The sequence below is a fragment of the Schistocerca nitens genome, chromosome 7 (genome assembly GCF_023898315.1).
Source record: "Schistocerca nitens isolate TAMUIC-IGC-003100 chromosome 7, iqSchNite1.1, whole genome shotgun sequence".
Taxonomy (NCBI): Eukaryota; Metazoa; Arthropoda; class Insecta; order Orthoptera; family Acrididae; genus Schistocerca; species Schistocerca nitens.
Window position 1 is genome coordinate 457,004,677 of NC_064620.1, and position 7,809 is coordinate 457,012,485.

Here is a 7,809-nt window from a genome sequence, read left to right on the forward strand (position 1 = left end):
CCGCATGTATCCCGTGCCACCAAACGTGCTCTAGAAGGTGTAAGTCAACCCCTGGCCAGCAAGATCTCCGGATCTGTCCCCTATTGAGCATGTTTGGGACTGGATGAAGCGTCGTCTCACGCGGTCTGCACGTCCGGCACGAACGCTGGTCCAACTGAGGCGCCAGGTGGAAATGGCATGGCAAGCCGTTCCACAGGACTACATCCAGCATCTCTACGATCGTCTCCATGGGAGAATAGCAGCCTGCATTGCTGCGAAAGGTGGATATACACTGTACTAGTGCCGACATTGTGCATGCTCTGTTGCCTGTGTCTATGTGCCTGTGGTTCTGTCAGTGTGGTCATGTGATGTATCTGACCCCTGGAATGTGTCAATAAAGTTTCCCCTTCCTGGGACAATGAATTCACGGTGTTCTTATTTCAATTTCCAGGAGTGTATTATTTAATCTCCTGTTTTGATATAACCATCGTAGCAAGCGTCTCAGGCGGCAGACTGAGCACTGAAGGTCGCGCTGGTGACGAAGAGAGAAGTTGGAAGAACCTGCGCAAGCAGCAAGGACAGACAGTGCTTACAGGTTGAAGGAGGCAGCCGGGTGTGTGCTGAGTAGCTTTGCTGTGCTGTCTGCGTCTGGGGAATGATTGTCGCAGTACAGCATGGCGCAGGTACTGGGGGCCGCGAAGGCTACTTTGTCAAACCGGGATTCGGTGAGGCACGCTTCACCGACAAGGACACCGCTAGTTGCGCGCTGGAAGCTGCGGCCGCGGCCACCTCTGCCGCCATTCCCAGTGCCCCCGCCGCCGCCACAGCACCACGGTGGCTACCATGGACCGCCCTCCCTCGGCAACTGGTCCAGGGATGTGGCAACAGCTATCTCCACAGTCGCAGCCACGCTGCGTGCTCTGACTGAAGCTGCAGAGTCTCCTGCCAGAATCGGCAGAAATGAAAAGTATGGCACATGCCCGTCAGCTCCCATTTGCAGCAGCCGTGGCCAATGGGGTGGATGCAGTCATCATCGAGTCACAGTATTAGTAATAGTGATGCTCCTGTGGCTGGTGGCAATTCCCTCTTCCGTCCTGTTAGTGAAGGACATCACATTAGTAACATCGCAATTAGAAAACTTGGTGATTACGGACGCCTTTCATGAGTGAATCTCGTTCACTTGGATCTTGATTCCAGCTGGAGGGTACCGTGACTCTACAGACTTTCAGAAAGCGTGATTTCCTGTTCTAGAAACGGGAGCTGGGGAGTGTTATTCACCACCAGTTTTCCGAGATGGAAGTTAGAGGGCTAGGTAAAGCGCTCAGCCGAATGCTATATCTTTGCATCCACAAGGATATCTATCATCCAGTAAATGGAGGATCCTGCTGTATCAAGCTTATTAAGGATATAGATGATAAGTATGTATTAATGTTAAAAATAAAACCGGCCAGGCTTGTTTTTTTATGGTAAATCTTGACTTGTGAAAGAAATGGCAATTGTAAGGATAATCCACAGCGCACACCTCGATACGGTAGACACCTTGACATTCGTAAGTGTTACAACGTTGATGTTATCACGTTCCCCGTCAAGATACATGGCACACCTGAATTTGAGACACAAGTACCGGAATATCGATCCATATTTATGACCTGGAGAGTCGCAATTCAGATCAAGAGAACAACCATACAGTCGTTGGATCCCTCCATCTCTCAAATTTTGCCGTTGAGTGTAAACTGCATGTAAAGGTGCTGCTATTCTCAAACGAGGAAAATGTAGAGAATGGTAATTATAATTATTTCTGGGTCAAAACCATATCCCAACTCATTTCCTATAAGTTGTCAAATAAATACACGCTTAAAGCATATTTTCTTAAGGTTCCTCAACACCTTTTCAACAAGCGAGTTTCTAGGAAAGCGTCCACCAGATTGCCCGTCTAAGTACCCAGTACCTGTTATTATGCCTGAGGAAAAAATTTGTAGAGTTTAAGACTACACAATGTCAGGAGCGATGCCCTTTGTACGCTGACTTTGAATGCCTCCTCACTCCTGTGACCCGTTATATAGGCGACCCTAAGACCTCACATACTACCTTCACAGAAAAACGCGTTCCATATGCGGCAGCATACGGAGTTGTACCAACCTATGATTCGAGACTTAACCGATACAATCTTGTGTTGGGGATAATCCTACAGTTTGGCTTCTCAGTGGGCTTGAAAAACTTTCATTGGAGGTTGATAAGCTTTACAGCGACAATTTTCCTACTATCATATCGAAGGATAATGAATATTTGTACAATAACGAAGTTGAGTACCATGTTTGTGGGCTGCCGTTAGATAGAAAACCGGAAACTCGCTCGTAGCGACCACTGTTATGTGGAAATTCTGTGGCGCAGCTCACAATACATGCAACTTGGAGTATCAATTACTAAGGGACATACCAGTTTTCTTTCATAATTTGAGCTGGTATGACGTTCACTTTCTTGTTGAGCACTTGGCTGATTTCAGCTGGGACAGAAATCAAGTGAGTGTCCTACCTGAGAGTGTTGAGAAATATACTTCATTCTCGAAGCGCATGACGCCAAGAATCACACTCCACTTCCTTGACTCATTATGTTTTATGGAGGCACCACTCCAGAAACTTGAAACTTTATCTTGGGAAAATATGCACATCCCTGACGCGGAAAAGTTTCAGCTCGTGACTAGAGAGGCTTTTCCAATACGGATATGTGTATCGTAGGGCAAAATTCGACGATATCTGGCTATCCGACATAACTGCATTCTTCAGTATCACTACAGGCGATGCCGTTATAAATACAGAGTATGAGCATGCTGTGAATGCCAGATGGGATTTTAACATCTTCACTTTAGGAGAGTACGCATAGCTGTACATGGAGGCAGACTTGCGCTTGCTTGCGGATGTTTTCGAGAAATTCCAGAGTCTAAGCTTGACCACATATCCCACCTCATGTTTGTGGCACCAGATGCATACGCACAATGTAACGTAGCTAATTAGTAAGAGTTATCATCTTGCACTGAAAGCATAGCTTGTCGTGGAGCGTGTAGGAGAGCAGATGTTGGTTCTCACGCTGGTGCAGCTGACGCTGGCTACTGGGCCTCGCAAGCCCTGCACTTGACTAATGCTACATGCATTAAGTTACACATACTATCTATGAATCTGAAGAAGTACTGATAAATATTAATCGATGTTCTTCATTGTTAATGTGCCAAATTCAATGGATAACACAACCACTTTGTTAAAATACCAAATCAGAAACTTCAGTACTTTCGAAAATACAAATTTTTACCTAAAACACTTAATAACCGTGATGGCACTGTGAAACTGAGTTAGGAACTTTAATTTGTTTATCTATAGTATCAACTGAAGCTAAAACCAAAAATAGAGGTTCATATAATCAATTTTTCTGAAAAGTTTCATTGCCAGTGCTTTCAGACGTAATGAAAAGTACTTTGGAAAATTATTTCGTTGTGTTTTGGTTGAGTGAATGTTTTGGAGAGACTGAGAGTGAATTGGGGACTTACATAAAGTGAGGATTTCATATTTTATCAAAACTATGTAAATGTATGCATAAGAAAGTTGTTGTCTAATAGGGGAATTTGTGGCGTATGACTGAGTGGGCTTGAGTTTATAAAAGGCAGCCAGATGGGGCATTGAGTATTAACTTTACTAGTAATTTATTTTGTGGAAAGGAATGGTACTATGTTTCATTAAGTTTTATTTAGTTTCGGTATTACGAGATTTCTTGTCTACATTACTTGTGGTCACCTGATCGGCCGACGTTAGAAATACCGCGAGTATAGAAGTGGTCGAGATGATCTGATTGGCTGCTTAATATACTAGCCAATAGGAATTCAGCATTTCCTGCGAGTTTGGGTAGGGCTTTGTGCCTGAGATCTTTGATTCGAGATAGTCGCTCGGGAGATGACTTCTGGTAAACACCTACGCTAAACCGCTCTGATCAAATTTGTACGAAAATGATGAAATTAATGCCTTTCGTCGACTCTCGAGTCGTTGACGAAAAACGGCCACAGTCCTTAGTATTTGAGCTACGTCAGTGATTTGTTTTAGGAGATACTCGCGTGTGAATATATCACGTCGTCCATAAACTCGGAGACGTTATGACGAGTACTTCTTCACGGGAAATCTACTGAACTATTGAGTGTATTAACCAGGAAGTGGTCGTCAAAAATATCGTGTCGCGCTAAACATCTTCTTCCTGCTTTCATGTGTGAATTTGTAACAGAGACAATCAATATCATTGCATAATTGATGTCGGCAGTCATGTGTGAATTTGTAACGGAGACAATCAGTATCACTGCATAATTGATGTCGGCATATTAAATACGGAATTGATATCCATTTTCTGTGTTTTAAAGACAATAATACAATATAAATGGAATTTTAGACATTGTTTTCAAACGAGTCATGCAAGAATCCGGAGTGCTGGACTATTTAAGTAACTTTTAGCTACTGCCCGTAGACTGGAGTTACGTGGCCTTTGCGTGGTAGGTATTTAGTCGAATTTTCGTCAACGCTGCTTCTGTCGGGTAAACCAGTTCTTTTGCATCGCCGAATGAAGGGGCAGATAACCTGTAATCTATCCAGGTAGGTGAACTAATTGTTTAATGGATAGTGAGAGATCAACCAGCCCCGCCGCAACAGACACACACTTCCCGGAATTTACGGGCGGTTGGTTTGTGGGCGCGGAGTCGGCGCCCGATAGCGCCCCAGTTTCGTTTCATCGGATTCAAATAAGCTCAATTTGTTGGCCAAGATATCAACATGAGTTCACTACCATGCTACTCAAACTATTGCAGCACGATTCTGGCCTTGTGACACGGACAGTTACTCTGCCGGAAGATTCCATTGCTGTTGAGGAAGACATCAAGTATAAGTGGTTACAGGTTATAAAATAAATAAAATAAAATATAATAAATAAAATATTTCAATTATTCACTATTTGTGATGTATATGATTGTGATTGGTTGTAATTGATATTTCCTTATCTGGAACGTGGACGTTTAATTATTCGGAATCAGACGCTTGACAATGGCTATTTGGTAAAGGCAATGTTACTCGTAGTTGACCGTGAAATAAAACTGAATTAATCGGACTTCGTAATTAAATCGTTTCCAAAGACTGCTGCGGTAGGTACGGACTCATAATCTAATCTCAATATTACAATGATTTGCCAGCCATGCCAATACGTCGTACAGAGGTGATTGTCTACTGAACATAAAAAAGTTACATAGTTAGTTAAATCAGATATATTCAATGAAATTGCCTACAGTTCATAATCCTACTTACTTTTACAAATACAAATTCTTTTCAGAATCGAGTGCCTAGTGTGGTTGCAACTCGCAGTATTCTTCTATAACATGAAAATATGGCGGTGTGCCAGACAATAAAATAAAATACGTGCTTCTCGCACCACTTCTACCAGAGCTCTCCCTTCTTAATCAAACATAAGAGTAACGTAATTATGCTATTGTTTTATCAGCGACACAGCGCTGCAGTTGTGTGCCATAGGCTTTATTTATTTGTCACTGATTATTTATTTAATTAATATTTCGCGTTTCCGAGGAACCTCACGCACGGCATGCAAATGTGCCTTTATATTGCCCCCTGAATTGCGAGGCGAAAGGACACACCTGCAGGCGAGCAATTCACCTAAAGGCACAAGAAAATCTAAGTTATCTACAACTATTTACATGACTTACATTATACTGTATATTATATACAAAATTTGAATGACGCGCGCGCGCCGTAAAAGTTCTTATGTTGGCAAAATAGAGTGCGCGCATGCGCAGAAGCGTCAGTGTGACTCTGGCACTGCCGTTATATCGTAAATTTAGATCACGCGGCACAGTATTGCAGTTCATATTGTTCGTGTGCGCGCGTTTCTAAATCGTTGCACAAAGAAAATATTCAAGCAAGATTTCATATGAAGACTACATTCTATGACAGGTAACTTAGTTTTAAATTTACAATATTTGTTATAACACAATACAACTTAGATTGTTGAATGTTTCTTAGTTACATAGTATTGTTTTGAAATACTTCAAAGAAAAATGTCCGTATGTTTCAGGTGCGTTGACCTATACACATCGTGACGTTATTTCAGTTCATATTCACCTGCTGCACAATAATTTTTTACAGGTTAGTGTCGTCGTGGTAAAGTTTTTTTGATCACAGTAACATCGTTGTATAACAACGTGATTAATACAGAAGCGTGTCCATTTCCCATTTCCATTATAGTCGTTGTGCTACAGTTCGTTGTGACAAAAAGCATTGTTTATTACAGATCTGACGTGACCCGTCGAGTAATTGGTCCACGTGCAGTTCGTTTTTTACATTCCGTGGAAGCTTGGTTGCAGAACCTCGGACGGCACATAGCTGGCGTCGATCCTTGGACAGTCCAGGTAAGAGTGTCTGTCACATTTCGAGAACATTTCATTCCCTGAAGTTCCAACCAAAATTCTTCCACCCGTCGTGTTGTTTTCTGGACAGGCACTTTGTGTCCATTTAATCCAGTTAACATCTTGAAGTTAGGTACTGTAGTAATGTCACTAGACGATGCACGAATTATGCACTTCACATTTTCAGTTTTTTTTTTTTTTGCTGAATATAGCTCACCTAAATGTTCGTAGTTATTAATCAAAGAAATGGTTCATCGCGTTTACATAGGTACGATGCATAATGAATGGCATTAACCGTTTCTTTCACATAGGTTTCTGCGTGGTTGCAGAGTTAGTAATGTTCGTTAATGTCCGTGAACAGTGGTTCACTATGCAATGTCTTTTTGGCACTCGTTTTGTTCCAATTTTTTACATAGTAACAGTTACATTATACATCATTGAAAGAAAAATAAACATGAGTAATCGTACATATACACATCACATATTTTCTTAGCATAAACATAATTCAGTTGCACATAAACATGTTTACATCATCATTATATAGCTATGGGTTATTACATTGTGTCACATTTGATTACATGAATTGCAGATATTGACGTCCTCTTTATCGGTTTTGCTGGAATTTTATCGATGTTTATTTTATGATGTCATCTGAAATTAAGATTGGTTAGACACAACATTCATTACATCAGTAGGCAAGACCAGGCATTTTCACTACTCAATAAATATTCAAAATAATAAGATACGGATAACTGTTCGATTCCTCGCGTTTTGTGCGTGTGTGTATAGTGTCTGTGTGGCCTTGACTACTGATAGATGCTTTTCGTGTTGAGAGATGTGCGTCTAATCTATTTTTCGAAGTAAAAGATCACTTCACAGATGACGTCTGTCGGTTCGTCAGGTGTCATACCAAGTCAGTGGTACCTACAGTAACAAATGTTTCGTGAAAAATTAATATATCATTCACTGCTACGTAAACATAAATTTTATTTTAATATTCCGTCTTCCAGGTGGTGGCGCGCGCTGAAAGAAGAGTTCTTCTGCCTTCAACTGCGTCACTGGAACCGCTGAAATGAAAATTTCTATACTACTTATTATCTGTGTTGTAGCAACAGAGTTTTTCGAGTTGCTTAGCAATGTTTTGATGGGTATGACTTTGACATTATTCCGCATGAAATGCTCTAAGATCTCGGTGTGCGTATAGCCCAATAATTTTGTTAGTTCTACGATGTTGTAACAGATACGCACCAGGATGCGGTATGTTAATAATTATATAAGGTCCTTCATATAGCAGACGCCACTTAGCGTTGCGTCGTTTTAGTGCTACAGATTTATGATGAGTACGAAGTAGTACAAGCATTCCTACCTCGAATTTTTGTTTTCTTTTTATTGTG

At 41.4% G+C, this 7,809-nt stretch overlaps 1 long non-coding RNA gene across 1 annotated transcript; it reads left to right on the forward strand.

The window, feature by feature from the left end:
* The first annotated feature begins 6,023 nt into the window (after nucleotides 1-6,023).
* LOC126195034 (uncharacterized) lies at nucleotides 6,024-7,510 on the forward strand. The gene is made up of 3 exons (XR_007538546.1): nucleotides 6,024-6,155; nucleotides 6,301-6,418; nucleotides 7,426-7,510. It is a non-coding gene; the product is annotated as an uncharacterized LOC126195034 (long non-coding RNA).
* The last annotated feature ends 299 nt before the right edge of the window (nucleotides 7,511-7,809 follow it).